The sequence below is a fragment of the Mercenaria mercenaria genome, chromosome 11 (genome assembly GCF_021730395.1).
Source record: "Mercenaria mercenaria strain notata chromosome 11, MADL_Memer_1, whole genome shotgun sequence".
NCBI classification, from domain to species: domain Eukaryota; kingdom Metazoa; phylum Mollusca; class Bivalvia; order Venerida; family Veneridae; genus Mercenaria; species Mercenaria mercenaria.
The window spans coordinates 62,298,187-62,321,590 of NC_069371.1; the positions used below are offsets into that span (position 1 = coordinate 62,298,187).

The 23,404-nt window shown below is 36.9% G+C and overlaps 1 long non-coding RNA gene across 4 annotated transcripts; it reads right to left on the reverse strand.

Moving 5' to 3' along the window:
* Positions 1-1,480: 1,480 nt before the first annotated feature.
* On the reverse strand, positions 1,481-22,719 carry LOC128546610 (uncharacterized). Of its 4 annotated transcripts, none has more exons than XR_008366092.1 (5): positions 22,624-22,719; positions 21,426-21,666; positions 18,455-18,600; positions 13,317-13,445; positions 1,481-4,335 (listed from the first exon to the last, which is right to left on the reverse strand). It is a non-coding gene; the product is annotated as an uncharacterized LOC128546610 (long non-coding RNA). The 4 variants fall into 4 exon arrangements; XR_008366091.1 differs by having other exon boundaries at positions 21,426-22,303; XR_008366090.1 differs by having other exon boundaries at positions 22,084-22,713.
* Between the last annotated feature and the right edge of the window lie 685 nt (positions 22,720-23,404).

The window sequence follows — 23,404 nt, forward strand, 5'->3', positions numbered from 1 at the left end:
GGAGGTAACCCTGGAAAGAGGGGGGAAGAAATGGCTCGGTTAGACTGATCTCCCCTGGAAATTGCAAATGGCGTCGAGGTGGCCAGGGGAGGTAACCTTGTAAAGAGGGGGAAAAATGGGTCGGTTAGAGTGATCTCCCCTGGAAATTGCAAATGGCGTCGAGGTGGCCAGGGGAGGTAACCTTGGAAAGAGGGGGGAAGAAATGGGTCGGTTAGAGTGATCTCCCCTGGAAATTGCAAATGGCGTCGAGGTAGCCAGGGGAGGTAACCTTGGAAAGAGGGGGGAGGGTCGGTTAGTGACCTCCCCTTGAAATTGCAAATGGCGTCGAGGTGGCCAGGGGAGGTTACCTTGGAAATAGGGAGAAAAAAGGGTCGGTTAGTGACCTCCCCTGGAAATTGCAAATGGCGTCGAGGTGGCCAGGGGAGGTAACCTTGGAAAGAGGGAGAGAAAGAGTCGGTTAGAGTGACCTCCCCTGGAAATAGGTAACCTTGAAAAGAGTGGGGGGGGGGCAGGAAAGTGTCGGTTAGTGACCTCCCCTGGAAATTGCAAATGGCGCAGAGGTGGCCAGGGGAGGTAACCTTGGAAAGAGGAAAAAGGGTCGGTTAGTGACCTCCCCTGGAAATTGCAAATGGCGCAGAGGTGGCCAGGGGAGGTAACCTTGGAAATAGGAAAAAGGGTCGGTTAGAGTGACCTCCCCTGGAAACTGCAAATGGCGCAGAGGTGACCAGGGAGGTAACCTTGTAAAGGAAGAAGGGTCGGTTAGAGTGACCTCCCCTGGAAATTGCAAATGGCGCAGAGGTGGCTAGGGGAGGTAACCTTGGAAAAAGGCAAAATGGTCTGGTAGAGTGACCACCGCTGGAAATTGTAAATGGAGGTGGCTAGGGGAGGAAAAAGGAGTGTGACCTCCCATGCAATTTGCGAATGGCGTTGTGACAAGAGTTGGTTAACCTTGAAGGGAACTTTAAGTGGCTTTAGGATGGGAAGGGCTGGTAACTTAAGGGAAAAAATGCTGATGGCATCAAAATGAGGAAGAGAAGTAACTGTGGATGCAAAAATGGTGGGTTAGGGACATCTCATGAATTTTTCAAATGGCGTCAAGATGGAAATGGGACAGGAAAAAGGTCGATAAGGGTGACCTCCCATTTTGGAAATGGCGTCTAGGAGAAGAAGTGAGTAAGTTTTGGATGGAAAAAGAAACCGAGTTTGTAAAGATGACCTGACCTGCATTTTCAAATGACGTCAAGGAGGGGAGGTAGCTTTGGATGGAAAAAGAAACAAGTCGATTTGGCTGACCTCCCCTTCCTATTGCAAATAGCGTCGAGGGGAGAGTAGGTTACTTTGCAAGGAAAAATAAATCGAGTCGGTTAGGCTGACCTCCACTGTATAGTGAAAATGGCACCAAGGAGGGGAAGGGAGGTAATTTTGGGCGGAAATATATAAATTTTATGATCTTTTATCTTAAAATAAAAATAATCACCAAAACTGTTATACCTTTTATTCAATTTTCAAGCAGCAATAAATAACATAAAATAGTCTTATATTACCATGGTACTTTTAAGATGCAAATTAAAATGTTAATGTTCTGGATATATGAAAGATCACTATTTTCAAATTGAACAGGATCTATAAAAATCACTGAATTCAACAGTAAAAAATAAAGAAAAACGTGGTAATCTTTTGATTAGGTTCAAAGCTCTGACTGCTATTGAGAAAGAACTAGCCGGTAGAAAAAAAAATACTACAATACAAAGTGCAAACTGCTTATTATCAATAAATTAGTATGATAAACATGGTTTCAGTGATTTCTGTCCTTGTCTGTATCTGCTTACCTTTAAACGTATTTTAAAATACTACTACTGTTAACATGTATATAAAATATATAAGATGTTTCAGTATAAGATCGGACTATCTTTCATAGAGTGAACTAAATCTGTTCTTCCCGAGTGAAAGATAATTCATTCAGTATTACATGTTCTTTTACAATTACTAGTATTGTCTGTCTAATTGTTTTAATCATACAATGTTAAACAAGAGTGGCAGACTGTCACAAAATACGCCCGTCATCGCATTTGGCCTAATTCAAGGGCAATCATCCAAAAGTGCCAGGGGCGAGTTGGCTGATTATCGAATTTGGCCGAGATCTTTTGCCCACAAACATTGTCAGCAAGTTTGGTGAAGACCTGATGAAAACTGTTCAACTTAGGAGTGCGGACAAGGCTAAATTGGCAGATTTCGAGTAATTCAAGGGCCATAATCCAAGAGTGCCTGGGGCAATATGGCTGGTTATCGAACTTGACTGAGATACTATGCCGACAAACATTATCTGCAAGTTTATGGAAGATCAGATGAAAAGTGTTGGACTTAGAGAGCGGACAAGGCTAAATTCCCAATTTTTTCAAGTAATTCAAGGGCCATAATCCAAGAGAGCAGTTGGGTGATTTTGCTGATTATCAAACTTGGCCAAGATATTACGCCAACAAACATTGTCAGCAAGTTTGGTGAAGATCAGATGAAAGCTGATTGACTTAGAGGGCGGACAAGGCTAACATTGCAGATTTTCAAGTAATTCAAGGGCCATATTTCATGGGTGCCTGGAGCGATTTTGCTGGTTATCGAACTTGGACGAGATATTATGCCCACAAACATTGTCACCAAGTTTGGTGAAGATCGGATGAAAACTGTTTGACTTAGAGAACGGACATATTTTTGGACGCCAACCGCCCGCTCGCCCGCCATGGGTGTTCACATAATACGCCCCGCTCTTTCAGAGACGGGCGTATAAAAAGGTCATTCACAGCTTATGTTTGATCTCTTGTCGAGTTTAAATGAATTTACTCATTCAACCGCGCAACTTAATGACGTCACGATGCCTATGTTTATAAGTTTACGAGATGCATATGTTTATCTTTGGTGGGTATTTTAGTGTTTTTGCAAGCATTTATACAGCTCTGTCTTTCAATAAAATTATCCACTTCTTTCTAATTTATATCCTTTCGTGTTCATGTGCAGTTCCTTACCAGTAGACATCATATTTGGATTTCTCGATTTCTCTGTGTTTGAAGCAATGACCTTATCAGGTCATAATTCACAATTATATTCCAGTAATCCATTAAAATTTAGGGCTACAAGCACATATTTTTCTTAACATTTAATCAACGCATCTTTTTACCCCTTATCATATACCAGTCTTAAATTTCAAACGTTGCACTTATAAAAGACAAAGTTGCTTCAAAAAGTCATTTCAGTCTCAAGCGTTAATGTTAGTGCTCAAAGCTAGGTGTCAGTTAAGAGTTATGCCAATCAGTGTAAAATGCAGTGTACAAGAAATGGGGCTAAAATGACTTTAAAGGCTAGATTTAGACAACTCCGACAAAGGACGGTAGAATATAAGTTTAATCAAATGAAATTTGATTTTATCTGTACAGTTTTAATTAGTAGAGTATGTAATTATATTTAATACTTTCAAAGGATTATCAAAATATAACAATACATTATATCCTGATAATCTTACTGTTTCAACAACGAGAAATCAAAATATGGCGTTAATTGGCATGAAGCTACACCTTAACCCTAAAAAATATGAATTACATAAACCGAAAATATGCTTCAATAAATACATCGCTCTAATTATAGGAGGTCCTTAGCATTAGAAAATACATCTACTTTACATTGCTTTATTAAAATGTTACAGAAATATCTAACTTTTTTCAACATATTCATTCTGACGTCATGACATTAGACGTGACGTTGTTCATAACATGCGAAGTTGCGTGGCGACGATGCGTTGGAAAAGTATGTTACATTTTGGAAAAAAGGTATTAGTGGATGAAATTTAATATATATGTATATCGAATTATTTTCAGGCGATTTTATCTGAACGATCTTAAATATATTTCCATCTTGCACTGAAACAAATGTCCTCTTTGTCTTGTGTTGGGCGTTACTTGTATGTCATATTTGAATTTATTTAAACCAAGTAATGAGATTCACCTATTATTTGTCCTGCAAAAATAACCGATCTAGAATTACTAGCTGTGTCTAAACAAAAGTATGTATCGGTGTTCTGAAAAAAAACACTCCTCATTTTTACTCCAGTTATTTATCCTAGAATTTAACAAAATACATTTATGTTATTAAACATTCTCAATTATATATTTGTGAGCTATCCATCATGCTTGTGCCAGCGTTGCCATGATTGTGTGCTTATATGCCAGTGCTGTTGTAGTGCCATGTCTGTGCTGCTTCCGGGCTGTTGTGGACTGTTATGGATTTACAATACTTAATTCTTCCTTCTTCATTCTGCAGATAGTTCTCACTTTTGTGTTTAAAATCATCCTGAAAATGGAGACAAATGTTATATGTAACAAAATATTTCAAGACAAAGATTAAGTCAAATCAAACTACATATTCCGTTTTTCCGAATTTTCAGTAAAAATAAAACAACTTAAGATGGGAATGGAAATATTTGACAGGAAGAAGCACATTAAAAACAGAAATCATATCACAATAAGAGCTGTCTGCTGACAGCGCGCTCGACTATTCGAAGAATTGATAGAAGTATAGGGTCAAAATATTACCAGAGATTTTAAGACAAAAGAAAAAGAATAGGTAAGAGCGAGCTATGTACCAGCATTTGTGGGTTTGGATAAGTCTTGCACCATATGGCAGTGTGCGACTATAATGGTAAGTAAGTGCTCAAAGTTTCAAAGCCATATATCAAACAGTTTTGGACAAAATATGGAATGGTATGCAAAACTTAACTAATTTCTATGTCAAAAAGGGCCATAACTGAGCTAAAGTCCTTGTCCTAGTTATGTAGTCTTGCCTACATATGTAAACTATGATGGTAAAATATGTGGTCAAAGTTTCAAAGCCATATGGCAAACAAGTGACCGGTTTGAAAAACTTAACTGATTTCTTAGTGCAAAAAGGGCCAAAATTCAGCCAAAATATATGACATAGCCATGTACTCTTGCCTTCTAATGGAAATCATGATGATAAGCAAGTGTGCATAGTTTCAAACCCACATGTCAAATAGTGATGACAAAACACGTACTTGTACGAAAACTGAACCAATTTCCGAATCCAAAAAGGGCCATAATTCAGCCAAAAAAGCAGACAAAGTTAGGTACTCTGGCCTACAGATGGAAATCATGATGATTAACAATTGTTCAGAGTTTCAAAGCCACATGTCAAATAGTTTTGACAAAACATGAACTTTTTCAAAAATTGTACAAATTTCCAGGTCCAAAAAGGGCCATAATTCAGCCAAAATAGTTTACAGAGTTATGCCAAAATCCTTGGTAGAGTTATGCACTTTTGCCTAATACTGGACATGGTGAGTGTACACAATTGTTGAAAGTTTCAAAGCTTTATCTCAAAAGACTTTATCAAAATGTAAACTGGTACAAAAAATTATTGAAGGTGCGACGCCGGCGCTGACGCCAACGCCGTGGTGAGTAGAAAAGCTCTACTTATTCTTCGAATAGTCGAGCTAAAATGTGAGCAAAACACTGACAACAGGTGTGTTTCAATAGCCCTGTACACTCGTAATTACAACTGAAGCCTTTGTCACCCTTGTTACAATATGTAGATGGAATTAAATTTTAAAAATCTGCACTAAAATACGATTGTTGGAAACAAGGAATGACAATATATGTAAAACGACATCTAATGTGCATAGATTCTTCAATTCAAATTCAATGTGATTCAAAAGGGATTATTTTTCAAAATTAAAATCAATTAAAAAGAGAGTGCCCCTGCTCGTCCGTTTGTGCTTTTATCATTTGTGCATGCCCACTTAATATTTTCTTTTGTAAACTAATGTTTCATTTGAATTAAATGGAAACCGTCTGGGCAGTTGTGTACACAAGGTACATATGTAGATGGCATATGGCTAAGAGCAAAAAGGGACATAACGCTTTTATTGGACATATAAAATAATATGCTCATGTCCACTTCATGTTGATAATGTATACCATGTTTCATTTTGCTTGAATGGAAACTATATGAAGTGTTGAATACAGAGGAAAGTGTGACAGACGCACGGACGGACGGACAGGTCAAACCCTGGCGCCGCGGTCGATATTTTTCATATATCTCGCGGTGAACATTTTTCATATCACCCTCTCAGGAATAAAACATTTATAAAATATAGCATTCTGCACATCGTGGAAGCAACACATTCTTTTATTTTATGGTGAATGCACCTCTCCGTCTGTCTGTCTGTGTGTCATATTTCTTGACCAGACATAACGTAACAAAAACATTCAAGGTATTTCTATAAACTTGACATATAGGTAGGTGGCAATGAGACAATGTGCAAAGTGCAAGAACAGGGTCAGAAGGCCAAGTGTTAAGATCACAAATGGAGACTATAAGTCAACATTGTCCCCCATATTTCGTGTCAGGAGCATCTTGAAACTTCGTATAAAAGAATTTACTTCCCGTTTTTCCCAAACGGAGGAAATGATTTATAAATGATTGGTGGTGGGGTTATGGTCCTTGTCATATATGATGCAGGTGATGATGCTGAACAACATTTTAAAATTTAAAGAAATTCATAAAGAGGCTGAACGTGTATTGAAACATAAACCTTCAGTTCTAAGTAAAAACGGGACATAATTGATGTTGTAAAGGTCTCAAAGTTATGTACCTTGGTTTTTACGATGGTGATAATGATGCGGTATTACTTTTAACAATAACGATTTCAACATGTCAATAAGACATGCAGCCCTTTTTCCCAAAACACACACCCACCCCATCTTTTACATGCTTGAAAGATTAAAATACAAAGCGGCCAGCTAGGAAAAATGTAACATGTAATTCTCAACCATATGTTACCAAGTTCCAATGGAACTGGATGGAAATCGTAGCAGGAGTTGAGAACACAAGGTATAGACGTAGTTGTAGTATGGTTATGATATATATATATATATACAAAAATAATGACACTGCATGTTTACGTCATGTTGATGATGTATACCAAGTTTCATTTGAATCGGATGGAGATTTTAGGATGAGTGGAACACACAAGTTACAGATGTAGTTGTAATATAGCTGTGTTGAAATGACGGACGGGCGGACAGACAGACATTTCAAACGCATAAAAATAAGTTAAATCAATACATTAATAATGGAGATAGTGCATCAAAACTTAAGCCTTAAATTATAAGTGAAATGACCTGTCGTAAGAACTGTACTCTCGGCTATTCGAAAAGGTTTATCATAAGATAAAAGCAAGACTGAGAAATGATATTGTGTGTGTTTGCCTGTCTGTCTGTGTGTCTCTGTGTGTAGGGGTCGGGGAAAGGGGGGCATAGTAATAAGGGATGCTAAGGAAACAGAAGATATATGTGACATAATAAATTACACGTAAAAAGTAAAGACTTCTGAGGGTGTGTGGCACGTATAGGGGTGAGTCGAGACAGCGGGTGTATGTGGGCATCTAAGAAAAATAAAAATTATCAGATACAAGTTAGTGTAAGGAAATTAGTAAACAAGAGCATTGTCTGCAGGTGCTGGGCAATATGTAAGAAAAGAGTTATAGTTCTTGGCCTTCTTAATCATGTTAACTGATGACAAAAAATGTTTGAAGTTTCAAAGCTATAATAAGTATTCCAGAAAAGTGAATTAAAGAAAAAAACAAAAAACAAACAAAAAACATGAAATTTTATCTAAGCTAAAAACCCGATGTTTCTGACAAAATGCAAGAGATGTATACTGTAGTTCTTGACCTACCTACTAATCTCATGACAATAAACAAGTATACAAAGAATCAAAGCCATAGCTCTAATAGAATTCAAGAAAAATGGATCTTAACAAAAAGAAATTCAAATTTTCTATGTACATTAAGGGCCATAATTCATATAAAATGTATATCAGTCATTAGGCTCTTTTTCCTTTGTATCTAATGATGATTAACAAGTATCAAAGCTATTGTTCTCAAAGAATTCAAGTAAAGTCGACCTAAACAAAAAAGCTATAACCATGGCAAGAAATAAAAAAAAATCTGAGTATAACAAGAGCACCGCCTTGCGGGTGCTGACGCTCATCTGATTTTTTTTAGTGTAATAGAAATATTGTCCTACCCATGATTTTCTAAGTCTAAAAAGGGCCATCATTCTTGCAAAAAGCAGGATAGAGTTATGTTTCTTGATGTACAGTGTCCACTTATGATGGTGAAAAACTGTTGCAAGTTTTAAAGCAATAGCTTTGATAGTTTATGAGAAAAGTTGACTTAAACATAATACTCAACCAAGAAAATGATTTTCTAAGTCCAAAAGGAGCAATAATTATTGCAAAAAGCAGGATGGAGTTATGTTGCTTGCTGTACAGAGTCAGCTTATGATGGTGAACAAGTGTTGCAAGTTTCAAAGCAATAGCTTTGATAGTTTAAGAGAAAAAGTTGACCTAAACATAAAACTTAACCAAGAAATCTGATATTTTCTAAGTCCAAAAGGGGCCATAAATCTTGCAAAAAGCAGGACGGAGTTATGTTTCTTGCTGTACAGGGTCAACTTATGATGGTGAACAAGTGTTGCAAGTTTTAAAGCAATAGCTTTGATAGTTTAGGATAAAAGCTGACCTAAACATAAAACTTAACCAAGAAAACTGATTTTCTAAGTCCAAAAGGGGCATTAAATCTTGCAAAAAGCAAGATGGAGTTATGTTTCTTGATGTACAGGGTCAGCTTATGATGGTGAACAAGTATTCCAAGTTTCAAAGCAATAGCTTTGATAGTTTAGGAGAAAAGTTGACCTAAACATAAAACTTAACCAAGAAATCTGATATTTTCTAAGTACAAAAGGGGCCATAAATCTTGCAAAAAGCAAGATGGAGTTATGTTTCTTGCTATACAGGGTCAGCTTATGATGGTGAACAAGTATTCCAAGTTTCAAAGCAATAGCTTTGATAGTTTAGGAGAAAAGCTGACCTAAACATAAAACTTAACCAGGCAACGCCGACGCCGACGCCGACAACCGCTCAAGTGATGACAATAACTCATCATTTTTTTTCAAAAAATCAGATGAGCTAAAAAGGGCCAAAATTCTGACAAAATGCAGGTTAGAGCAATGTTTCTTGGTGTACTTACTCATCTAATGCTGATAAACAAGTGTGCAAAATGTTACAGCTGTTTATCTTATAGCTTTTGGGAAAAAGTGGCCTAAACAAAAATTTTAACCAAGACTAGATGCCCACGGGCAACATGTCGAGCCCGCCAGCTGTCAAAAGGACTAGGAGTTGCACATGACACCCTGTCTCATTGAGGCAAACATTTATGCCAAATAAAAAATACAATATAAGTTATTTATATTAACAACAAAGGGCAGTAAATCTTTAAAAAAAATCTAAGTCCACACAAATATCCTTACTAGTAGAGATAGGTCAAAATACTCCTCAAAATTGGATGTAATATGCATATTGTACTACAGAAAAGTAGTCTTGATTTTTCCCTGCAACCAGTAATAAAAAAAGTTACAATATAAGCTATTTATAGTAACAACAAAAGGAAGTAATTCTAGGTTCGTACACATGACACTCCGTCTCATGATGGTGAACAATTGTGCCAAGTTACATCAAAATCCCTCCATGCATGAAAAAGATATGCTCCGGACAAAGTCATTCTTGTATCTGACCTTTGACCTCTAAGTGTGACCTTGATCTTTGACCTAGGGTCCTGGTTCTTGCGCATGACACTCTGTCACATGGTTGCGAACATTTGTGCCAAGTTGCATCAAAATTTCTCCATGCATGAAGAAGAAATACTCCGGACAGTCATTACTGAATTTAACCTTTGACCTCCAAGTGTGACCTTGACCTTTGAGATAGGAACCTGCGGTTTGCGCATGACACTACGTCTCGCTGAGATTAACATTCACGCCAAATATAAACGAGATTGCTCCATGCATGTCAAAGTTATGGTCCGGACAAACAAATCCGGACGGACACACGCACGGACGCACGCACATACACCAAACAGCCATTTGGACAACTATGTCTTCGCTTCCGCAAGCGGGCTCGACAAAAATCAAATTTTCTAAGTACGAAAGGGGCCATAATTCTGACAAAATGCAAATTAGAGTTATGGTTCTTGTCCTACATAGTCAACTAATAATGGCAAACAAGTGTGCAAATTTTCAAAGCAGTAGCTCTTATAGTTTTTGAGAAAAGATGGACCTTAACAAAGATTTAAACCAATGCCGACGCCGACACCAACGCCAACGATCAAGTGACGACAATACTTCGTAGATTTTTTTCAAAATATTCCTTTTCATGTTACGGTATGTGTTTGAGTTGGGTGTTTGAGGGATACCAATTAATCTTAAAAATATAATGTTTTAAATAAGTATAAGAAATATCTGGAAAGTGGTGAGGTACAAAGGGATGCGTGTTTGCGTGCATGCGTGTCTTATAAGTTAAATAGTCGAGCTAAAAACTAAGGGACATAGGTCAGTATTTATTAGTGCTAGATCAATGCACCCCGTCATGTATAATAAGGTGCGGAACAACTAATTCAAGTTTAGACCAAATTCATTCAGTAACATGAGCTGTCGGATAACAGCAATGCTCGACTATTTAATAGTGGTGTCACTGAAGAAATAAATTGAGTGAATGTCGGAAAGGGACATGCAAAAAGAGTTATGGAACCTGTGCACTGCATGTCAGATCATTACATTAAATAAGATTGTGACCTAGTGGGTATTGATATACTAGCTTACATACAAGAACATAACCAAAAATTGCTTAATATAAAAAGGGGTATAATTTTTAACAAGAGCTGTCTGAGGACAGCAACGCTCGGCTATTCAACAGCTTTGTCAAGTGAATGAATATTAAAGTCCAAAAAGGGCATAAGTTTGTAAAATTGCAACACATGGTTAAGAAACCTGTACAGTCCAAATCAGATTATGACAATAGTCAATTCAATCCATTCCTATTAATGGGCAATGAGATACCAGCTTACATACAAAACTTAAACGAAAAAATCTTGAAAATTTGGTGATTCCACCGCTTTGAAACTAGAAATGGATTTTCTGAAAATTCAAATTTTTAGTATCAACGAAATAAAAAGTTTGCTTGGCTCAAAAAATGTAATAAAAGTGCCCTATCTCTGGACTGTAAGGAGAAGCAAATCTATTGAACAGTAAAGTGAAAGTGCGTCAAAACATTTACAAAAATTGGATGCCGATTCAGTCTGATTCGAGTAGAGCTAAAAGCTAACAGTTCAGAAATTATATGACACATAATTCATCAAAGACTGTTTTCAATGTCAAACAAGTGAATGAAGTATTGCCATGCAATACAAAGTCCCCTACTGGAAGGCACCTAATTTTCTCTACTGCAGTATAACATAATGAACTGATATCTGTCAATGATGTTTAAACAATATTGTACTATATATACAATATAATATAACAAAGCACTTGGATTAAAATTTGCATATATAAAAACGTCGGTTGTTTTCATTTGGAATTTTTTTAGCTGATCATACAAATGTTATCTTAAAAGTTATTTATAGTAACAACAAAGTGAAATTAACCCTTAAAAAATCAAACAAAAATCTATAAAATATAAGTCCACAAGAAACTCTTTACCAGGTAGAGATAGATCAAAATACACCTAAAATTTGGATGTACCGTGCATGTTGTACCACAGAAATGTGGTCTGAATTTTCCCTACGGCCAGTAACAAAAAAGTTACAATATAATCTATTTATAGTAAAACAAAGGGACATAATTCTAAAAAAAAAAAGTGTGCCTCATAGTGGTGAACATTTCTGCCAAGTTACATCAAAATCCCTCCATGCATGAAGAAGAAATGCTCCGGACAAAGTCTTTCTTGAATTTGACCTTTAACCTCTGAGTATGACCTTGACCTAGGGACGTGACAATTCGTCTCATAGTGGTGAACATTTGTGCCAAGTTACATTAAAATCCCCTCAATGCACAAAGAAGAAATGCTCCAGACAAAGTCATTCTAGAATTTGACCTCTAAGTATGACCTTGACCTTAGATCTAGAGCCGGGGCTTTGCGCACAACATGTTGTCTCATCCAGGGAAATGTTTGTGCCAACTGATATTTAAATCCTGTTTTGCATGACAAAGTTATAGACCAGAGAGGAAAAAAATCCTATTGACCTTTGATTTCAAAGTGTGACCTTGACCTTAAAGCTAGGGTTCTAGGTGTTGCGCATGACACGTCGTCTTATCATGGGGAACATTTATGCCAAGTAATATTGTAATCACCTTGATGGATGACAAAGTTCTGGACCGGACAGGAAAAAAAAACATTGACCTTTGACCTCCGATTGTGACCTTAACCTTTGAGCTAGGGGTCCGGGTTTTTGTGCATGACATGTTGCCTCATCATGGGGAACATTTGTGCCAAGTAATATCAAAATCCCTTCATGGATGGCAGAGTTATGGACCAGACAGGAAAAAAGCCCTATTGACATTTGACCCCCAATGGTGACCTTGACCTTTGAGCAAGGGCTCCGGGATTTGCACATGACATGTTGTCTCATCATGGGGAATACCTGTGCTAAGTAAAATTGAAATCCGTTAATGAATGACACAGTTATGGACCGGACAGGAAACAGACCCTGTTCATGACTGCTAAGTGTGACCTTGACCCTGAAAGTTGTGCATGACATATCGTCTTATTATGAGGTACAATTGTGCCAACTGATATTAAAATCCCTTCATAGATGGGAGAGTTATGGACCGGACAGGAAAAAAGCCCTGTTGACCTTTGACCTCGAATTGTGACCTTGACCTTTGAGCTAGGGGTGCGGGTTTTACGCATTACATGTCGTCTTATCATGGGGAATATTTGTGTCAAGTAATATTAAAATCACATCATGGATGAAAGAGTTATTGACCGGACACGAAACAGACCCTGTTCATGCCATGTTAACATTTGACTGCTATATGTGACCTTGACCTTTGAGCTAGGGGTCTCAAAGTTTTACATGACACATCATCTTATTACGAGGTACAATTGTGCCAAGTAATATTAAAATCCCTTCATGGATGACAAAGTTCTGGACCGGACAGGAAAAAAGCCCTGTTGACCTTTGACCTCCAATTGTGACCTTGACCGTTAAGCTAGGGGTCCGGGTTTTGCGCATGACACGTCGTCTCATCATGGGGAATATTTGTGCCAAGTAATATTAAAATCCCTTCATGCATAAAAGAGTTATAGACCGGACACGAAATTGCGGACGGACAGAATGACGGAAAAGCGCATTCCTGTAGTCCCCGAAACTGGTTTTCAACCAGTAGGAGACTAATAAAGATCTTGAAGATTATTACCTTGGATACATCAGTCTGTCAGCTGTTGGAAACAGCAAACACAAAACTTTACGATGATATTTGTTTTCTGCCATCAGTCTGTCTTTCAATAAGGCCAAACAATGTCTTTCTTGCCTTTTTTTTCATAACCTGAAATACATCACACGTTTCAGGAGATTGTTATAAAACATTCAGGATACCATTTTTAGTCAGCATAAAAGTTACATTTCCGTGTAAAACAACTGTAAAGTTTCAAAAAAATAATATTTCAAAAAAGAGCCAGAAATTTTATACTTGGAAAAATACATTTTTGGCCATAAAATGAATATTTTAAAGGCGTACGCTAGAATTCCCTGTATATGAGATGGGCGAAAAATTTCCCAATAACAGAATTTCTTTAATCTTTAGATATTGAAGGACAATCATCTAAGAAACAAAAAAATGCAATAAAAATCATAGGTCACTGGATTCGAAAAAGAGTTATCTGCCCTTGAAAACGTCATTTTTGGGGGAAAATGCCGTTTTCAAGGGCAGATAACTCTTTTCGATACCGGTGACCTATGATTTTTATTGCATTTTTTTTGTTTCTTAGATGATTGTCCTTCAATATCCAAAGTTTGAAGAAATTCTGTTATTGGGAAAATTTTCGCACCAAATTCTAGCATACGTCCTTAAAACAGTCTCTAAAAAGTAAAACAAAAAAAGATCCTTCTACCAACGAAATTTTTTTTTAATGATGTATAACTTTGAATAACATCTGAATCTTATATAATAAATAAAAAAATCTGCGAAAAGATCCCGGTTGGAAGCAGAGAACACAACCAAGCAACATAATAAAAACTCGGTTTGACTGAGTCTGTTCATGATGCAACACCCCTCACGACCCCTTGCGGCATTATGCGAAATCCGGAAAGCCGCAATCCGCGAAAAAGCAAATACATTTTTACGGATTTTTTTTTTATCAAACAGTATAGACATGATGAAAACAATTTTACATTTTTGTAATTACAAATGCAGGATTTCACATGACCACCCGAACCATCGTCAATGAAATAAACGCACAATAGATCTGTGCAAAGGTAGTCGTCTATACTCGTCGAAGGAAAGAATAATATAGAATGAGAACTGACAGCGCGCCCGACTATTCAAAGAATTGATGTAAGTATGGGTTCAAAATATTAAGTAATTTCTATGTCAAAAAGAAGCCATAACTGAACCAAAGTCCGTGTCCTAGTTATGTAGTCTTGCATACAAATGGAGATTATGATGGTAAACAAGTGGTCAAGGTTTAAAAGCCATATGTCAGACAGTTTAGATAAAATTTGGACTGGTGCGAACAACTTAACTGACTTCAAAGTCCAAAAATGACCAAAGACCCTTGACAGCAGACGGAAATTTTGACAATGGACAAACGTTCAATTTTTCAAAGCTAAATATCAAACAGTTTATACAAAATATGAACTGGTACAAAAATCTTAACCAAGAATTTTAAATCATAAGGAGCCATAATTCAAATAAAATCCTTAATGGAGTTATGTAGTTATGTACTCTTGTCTAAAACTGGACATGGTGATGGTACTCAGTGTTGAAAGTTTCAAAGCTATATGTCAAAAGGTTTTGTCAAAATGTGGACTTGTACAAAAACTGACCCAATTTCCAAGTCCATCAAGATCTGTCCGTAAGACAGCGCGCTTGATTTTTCTCAGTGCTTGAATCTGAACTAGAGAGAGCTTTGCCAGTAAAAAACTTTATAAATCTTTAACCAAAAAATTTTAAGTTGAAAAGGGACATTTCTCTGTCAACATTCAAATCAGAATTATGAGTATTGTTTCTCCTGGTGTAGACTTTGATAGTACATAATCAAGTTTCAAGTCAAATGCTTTGAATGTAACAGAGATATCTGACTTTATAAATAACTTTAACCAAAACATTATAAATTAAAAAGGGGCATAACTCTGTCAAAATTCAGATCAGAGTTATGGGGATTGTTTCTTCTGGTGTACTTTGATAGTAAATAAGTATTTTAAGTTTCAGGTCAATAGCTATGATAGTAACAGAGATATTTGACATTATCAAAAACTTTAACAAACGACAATGGGGCGAGTTACATAGCTCTACTTTGTTTTCGGAAAGTCGAGCTAAAAGGGCCTTAATTCATCCAAAATACTTGACAGAGTTATGTACTCTTGTCTAAAATAGAGACTGTTATAATAAACAAGTGATAAAAGTTTTAAAACCCAATGTCAAAACTGTGTACAGAAATATGAACTGGTAAGAAAAACTCAACCAAGATAGGTAAGTTAAAAGCGGCCAAACTTGAGACAAATTTTTGATGGAGTTATATACTCTTGCATAAAACTGGACATGGTGATGGTACACAAGTGTTGTAAGTTTAAAGGGTTTTGTAAAATGTGAACTGATACGAAAAACTTAAAGGTCCACTACTAAAACCGGAACGAGTATTAATGAAAATCAGAGTTTGTAGCTGAGACTTCATATTTACTGAAAATATGACCTACTGCATCGGATCTGACCAAATAGTTATGAATATGTTAAAGAATAACCAACAAATAAACAAAAACCTTTTGCCTATTTCAAACCGAAAGTATGTTTTCCGACTGCTTGCGAACCCTTCGCGCATTTTCGGACTTTTTTCGGAAGAATGCTCCGAAACGAGGCTATAATTTATAAATAGATCCAACGATAACGTGACGTTTACAAACATAACATAGGGAATTCAACATTTCTGTAACTCACAAAAACTTCTTGAAAATCATTCTTATAATACAGGTAATATGTATACAGCTATACTGCAAGTTTTCGGGTGGACGATTTAGGCCCTTCCTGAATAGATGTGTTTTCACAACTTGATCTGCAAATTTATTTAAACAATTTCTTTTTAGAATAGTTTTTAGAGTATAGATGAATAGCTATCTCACACTGTAGAAACAAAATGTGATTGAAATTTACCTACAAACACTGATTTATGTACACATTGCTTCATTAATTAAAAAAAAATATACATTAAACACATTGTCTTGGTCTAACGAATGTCTGTCAATTTAAAACTAAAAGCTTTTAGATCTCATGTTTTTTATGCAAATCATGTATAATAACTATCATGGAAATAAAAACAAGGCAGTCTGAAAGACAATTAAAACCCCGCCACTGTTGTGGATAGTGAAAGGGTAAACCTTTGACCTTGAGCTGTGACCTTGACCTTAAACCGACATGGCTGACTCATAAATTCTGTAAATTGTCTTGATGAGGTGATCATTTGACCCAAGTTTCATGAAAATCCTTCAAGGGGTTAAGGAGACACACAGCTCAAACCTTTGACCTTGAAGTGTGACCTTGACCTTGAGTTGACTCATGAGTTCTTGATGAGGTGACCATTTGACCTAAGTTTGATAAAAATCCTTCAAAGGGTTTAGGAGATACAGAGTGGACACAAAATGGAAGGCTCAAACCTTTTGACCATGAGCCGGCATGGCTGACTCATAAGTTCTGCACATCGTCTTGACGAGGTGATCATTTGACCTTAGTTTTATAAAATTCCTTCAAGGGATTTAGGAGCTAGAGCGGACATGAAATAGAAGGCTAAAACCTTTGACCTTGAGTTGTGACCTTGACCTTGAGCCAACATGGCTGACTCATGCGTTCTGCACATTGCCTTGATAAGTTGATCATTTGACCCAAGTTTTATATGAATCCTTCAAGGGACACAAAATGGAAGGCTCAAACATTTGACCCCGAGTTGTGACCTTGACCTTGAGCCAACATGATTGACTTATAAGTTATGCACATTGCCTTGATGAGGTGATCATTTGACCAAACTTTGATGAAAATCCTTCAAGGGGTTTAGGAGATACAGAGCGAACACAAAGTGGAAGGCTCAAACCTTTAACCCTAAGTTGTGACCTTGACCTTGAGCCGGCATGGCTGACTCATGGGTTCTGCACATTGTCTTGAAGAAGTGATCATTTGACCAAAGTTTCATGAAAATCCTTCAAGGGATTTAGGAGATATGGAGCGGACACGAAATGTTACGGACAGACGGATGGAGACCATTCCTATAACCCCCACCACTCGTGGCGGGTGATTAAAAATACAGTTATTTTGTGGCGCTTCTTTAAACGGACATTCGTTTGAAATGATTATAAATTCACGTGATCCCGAAGAATTTCCGATCGGTTACGGAAAAACGATAAACACGAAAGTAGGACAAAATGACCACCCATGTCAGTCTAAGAAAATACAAAAAAAAATCATTCGTTTCTCTGCACATGTTTTGACTTAAAGGAATTTTGCACGGCTTTCGTAATGTTTAGATATATATTTCAAAATGTGTAGTCTTTTTTTTTTAAGATTTATGCTTTTTTATTTGTCTTTATTTGGTACCTTTAATAAAGGTTTGACGTCAACGCCGTGGTGAGTACGATAGCTCTCCTTATTTTTCGAATAGTCGAGCTAAAACTTATGTGGTATCATAATTAATTTATATAATGTAGGCAAATAATTTCATTTTCTTTATCTGAAAATTCTATTCTATTGGTGACGTAAATACCGTCTTAATTTCAGAGTGACATGTTTGTACATTTTTTTTAATCCTAATTAATTTACTTAGACATTTGGTTGATAGAAATGAGTTATTAAAATCGTAGTACTCGCATCTCAACAAATACTAGTACCACGTTTATTTCCTCTCTCACCGGAATTCAGAACAGCGACTTCAAGTTCAGGCATAGAGTGTAATACTCTCAATCATAACATTGGGTTGGGTTTAACGTCGCTCCGACACAATTCAGGTCATATGACGACTTTCCAGCTTTAGATGGTGAAGGAAGACCCCAGCTGCTCCTCCGTGCATTATTTCATCACGAGCGGGCAGCTGTGTAGAACCACCGATCTTCCGTAAGCCAGCTGGATTGCTTCCTCACATGAAGAATTCAACGCCCCGAGTGAGGCTCGAACCCACATCGATGAGGGGCAAGTGATTTGAAGTCAGTGACCTTAACCACTCGGCCACGGAGGCCCCCTCAATCATAACAAAGTTTGACAATGTGTGTGAGTCTGTCAATCAAATCAAACAGTAATTAACGTCAAATAAAATTCAAACTAGCAGAGCAGGGCATAATATGAAGTATGTTTTTATTTACCTGAACGAAGACTTTGTCTGTCAGCCGGGACTTCAAGGATGAAAGAGCTGCCTACCACAAACAACACGACAGGACAAATATAGACGCTAGATCAGTCAAGGCTTGAATTCACCTAAAACCATTAAATCTTGTCCATCGCCGTAACGCTGAAAATTACATCATACATTGATAGCAATTTTACTGCAATGTCAGCAAAAACAGTATAATTTTATGATACTAAAATAAAAGTCATTTAATCTTATATAATAGTCCACGAGTTATGAAGGGATGAGCTGCACAATAAAGCGCATTATCCAGTTTTCTACTTTTAGTTTATTATTTATTTCCAAGGAAAACTTCTTAATATAGATTTAAATCGCCCTTGGTCTGTAAAAACCAGTTTCAGTGTATAACGACAACAATAAAATATTTTAGGCCTAAAATGTTTTTTGTTGTTTTTTTTTTCTTTTTTTTGTTTGGGTAACTTTACCTATCCTTCTACATTTTTGTGGCAAAATTTCAAAAAGTGGCTAAGATGGAGTTTTAAAGGAGAAAAATGCAGACTTGTCCTTAATTCATCAATGTAATCTCTTATGTTTTCTGTTAAGAATAACACACCTTGAGGTTATGTAAAAATTCTATCTAAACAAAAACAATAACAAAGAGAAAAAGCGTAGAAACAAGAGTTGCCGGAGGACTGCAACACTCGACATTTCAACATACCTGTCAATTGAATGAATATTAAAGTTAAAAAGGGAGCCCTTTTTTAAACAAGAGGGCCAAGATGGCCCTACGTCACTCGCCTGAGTAACACACCATAACAGTGTAAACATTTCTGACCTAGTGATTTCATAGAGACAAATACTCTGACCAATTTTCATTAAGATTGGACCAAAAATGTGGCCTCAAGTGTACACAAGCATTTTCACTGATTTGACCTAGTGACATAGATTTTGATCACACATAACCCAGATTAGAACTCGTCCAAGACTTCATAATAACAAACATTTTGGTCAAGCTTTATGAAGATAGAATACAAAATGTGACCCCTAGAGTGTAAACAAGCCTTTTCTTTGATTAGACCTGCTGACCAAGTTTTTGACCCCACATTACCCAGGTTAATAAAACATCCGGGATTTTAGAGAGACATATTCTGACCAAGTTTCATGCACATCAAATGAACAATGCAGCCCTTATTGCAAACACAAGGTTTTTCTTTGATTTGACCAGGAGACCTAGTTTTTAGGCCCAGAACATATATTTTTTTCACGAATATTCAGTCAAAAATGCCGCCCCTATTGCACACACAGTTTTTCTTTGATATTACCGGTGATCTAATTTTTGACCACAGATGACCCATATTAAAACCTGACTTAGATTTCATCAAAACAAATATTCTGACCAATTCTCACGAGTTTCAAACTTAAAATGTGCTCTCTAGAATGTCAACAATATTTCCTTTGATATGGCCTAGTAACCTTGTTTTCAACCCAACTTGACACAGATTCGAACTTGGCCTAATGATTATCAAGATAAACATTCTGACTAAGTTTCATAAAGATAGGTTCATAAGTGTTGCTTCTAGGTGTTAACAATCTTTTCCTTTGATTTGACCGGGTAACCTAGTTTTTGACTCCATGTGATCCAGATTCAAATTTGACCTAGACACTATCAAGACAAACATTCTGACCAATTCTAATGGGCTTCAAACTTAAAATATATGAACTCAAGAGTGTTAACAAGATTTTCCTTTGATCTCAACTACTGGCCTAGTTTTTGACCTCACACAACCCACTTTCAAACTTTACCTAACAATCACCAAGACAAACATTCTGACCAAGTTTCACAAAGACTGGGTCACAACTGTGGCCTCTACAGAGTTAACAAGCTTTTCCTTTGATTTGACCGGGTGACCTAGTTTTTAACTCCACATATCCCAGATTCAAATTTGACATAGAGGTCATCAAGACAAACATTCTGACCAATTCTCATGAGTTTCAAACTTAAACTGTGGATTCTATAAGAGTGTTAACAAGATTTTCCTTTGATCTAACCTACTGACCTAGTTTTAAACCCAACATTACCCAGTTTCAAACTTGACCTAGAGATTATCTATACAAACATTCTGACCAAGTTTCCTAAAGATTGGGTCACAACTGTGGCCTCTTGAGTGTTACTAAGGCAAATGTTGACGGACGACGCAAGACGGACGCCGGACAATGACCGGTCACAATAGCCGTTCACAATAGTTCACCTTGAACACTTCGTGCTCAGGAGAGCTGAAAATGTAATGTAGAGTTATAAAACCTGTGTAATGCATGTCAGATCATCACAGTGAACAAGTTTGTGATATTTCAATCCATTTCCATGAGCGGGTACTGAGAAAACAGCTTACATACAAACAAAAATTATTATAAAAGGGGCATAATTTTGTAAAAATGCAAAGTAAAGTTATTAAATCTGTGCATTATATGTCCAATCATTACAATGAACAAGTGTGTGAAGTTTCAATCCATTCCCATTAGTGAGAATTGGACCTGAGCAGTGTAAGTCAGTTTATCGCCGTTCATAAGTGTGTGAAGTTTCAATCCTTTCCAACAAGTGGTTGCTGAGATACCAGCTTAACACAAAAACTTAATCAAAGTTCGACGCCGACACCGACGCGGAACCCACACACGGATGACTCCAATAGCTCTACATATTCTTCGAATAGTCTAGTTAAAATGAAAACAAAAAAAACATATCTACCCTATCTACTAGTTTTTTTGGGGCGTTACCCTAAACAAACACTATTTTCCGGCTTTATCAAAGTTATGTATCGCAAGATAACTCTTGTTTACTTCCGCCACCAATGTCGTCTGGTGTCGTCTGCTATAAGCAAACGAGTTTCCGCAAAGCAAGTTGAAGGGCTATCTATGTAACTGAAAGCAAATTGCTATGCTATGAATCTTCTTAAAAGAACATGCATATTATTCTAAAATCTAGGTATTACCTCCTCCCCTTGAGTCGTCTGGTAGAATCAACTGGCGTCAAATGCTATAAGCACTTTTGCGTCGTCTGCCAGAAGCAACCGTTGTCGTCTACTAAAAGCAAATGGTGTCGTCTGCCAGAAGCAACTGTTGTCGTTTGCTGGAAGCAAATGATGTCGTCTGCTAGAAGCAGCTAGTTTCTTCTGCTAGAAGCGATTGGTGTCGTCTGCTAGAAAGAAGGACTTTTGCAAACTGGATGAGTATCTGTAAAATAAGGAACTAGTTGTCATACTGATGGGGCCGTTATTAATCTTTAAAATCGTATGCATATACTGTTCTCTATTGTAGGTACAAAAATTATCATTAATATAAATACCAGTCAATGTTATATAACTTGATAAATCTCTCAACATGTTCAGGAAAAATACAGAAAGAAATTGTCACAGAACCAGTTGTGAGTTCATACCAGCAACAGTCCCAAGTTTACACGATTTTCAAATAAGTCAATAAACTCTGGCTATCCAGATTCAGAACCTTGATCCTGGCTTTCTAACCAGTAGTTTATCTCTCTGGCAAGAACACGGCTATGTCAAAGAAGCGAATTCGTCACAAAAAAAAAAACAAAGGTAACTCGAACTCGGACCATGTTAACTGCAATTATAAAGTTAATTAGTAGCTTACCTTTGAAAAAAGTTGATCGTCATGTTAACATAAGTGCCGATATGACAGAGTCCCAGCACACCTCTGATGACCGGCACCGACCGGGTACCAGCGCACATCTGGCGACAGACATCAGTTGCGTACAACAACCCTTCTGGCAACTGCCACCGTTTGGGTAACACCAAATCTCTGGTGGCCGGCATCGTCAGGGTACCAGCAAGACAGTCCTCACAAATACTTACTTACATCGAAGTATGGAAACGAATAATTATAAAACCATGTGAACATTTCAACACTTTGAATAATGAAAAAGATACTTTTTCTCCGAATTTGACTTTTTCTGGATAAAATAAGATTCAAGTACCGATACTCGATGATTCGAACCAAGTCTCAACATTAACCTTACTTAGACCATATAACTAAGCAATGCTGTGTGTACAATCAAATTGCCTTTTGTCTCAAATCAGACCAATCATGAAATGTTTTGGAACTTAGCGTAACTAAGCTCCATTCAATCATTACCTACACCGACCTCGTTATAAATGATAAGCAAGTCCTTACGTGTGTGATCCAGGAATCCGCTTCTTGTCGGTCGGTTCGTGTTCCTCGACGGACAATTCCGGCTATCGTCGGAGAGTATTTCTTTCTTCGGAGTCACCTGTACGAAAAAAGGACCTGTTTTACAGCTGTAAAAGGTCTGTAAAATACCTGTATTTTGAAATTACAACTGTAAAAGACCTGTAAGTGGAAAACTGATCAGAAATACAGTTAAAATTTTCAGGTGTAAAATATGAAGGTCTCAATTTACAGCTGTAAAAATTTTACTATTGAAAGTTACAGCTGTAAAATGGTCATGTCTCAAAATTACAGCTGTAACATTTTTGGAGGGAAACATGAGTATTGTCAGCCATCTTTTATTCATTTTGGCGGGATATAACTGAAATTCACACAGACATAACATCTTGTAAAATTTTGGAATTTAAAGCGGTATAGAGTAAGTACATATGTTTAATTATCTATTATAGTTGTAAAAGGACATGTATAAGTACATACATTAACTATTTACGCTATACTGGAAGCCGATAAGTTTAAAAGAAATAATTACAAGATTGTCATATGTTTTCATGATTGACAAAGAAAGGTTTGTAAATAAGATCTGCATATGTTCTACTTTGTATCCTACTCTTGAATTTTGCTGTTCCTATACTGTAATCATACCACATATTTACGTACTAGATCATTTATTTTGCCATTTTCGTAGTAATTGCTACCTTAACTAGAGAATTGCAATTCATCCTAAAACTTTTTGCACCTCTACTTTCGTCCCTTAAAATAATGCCCA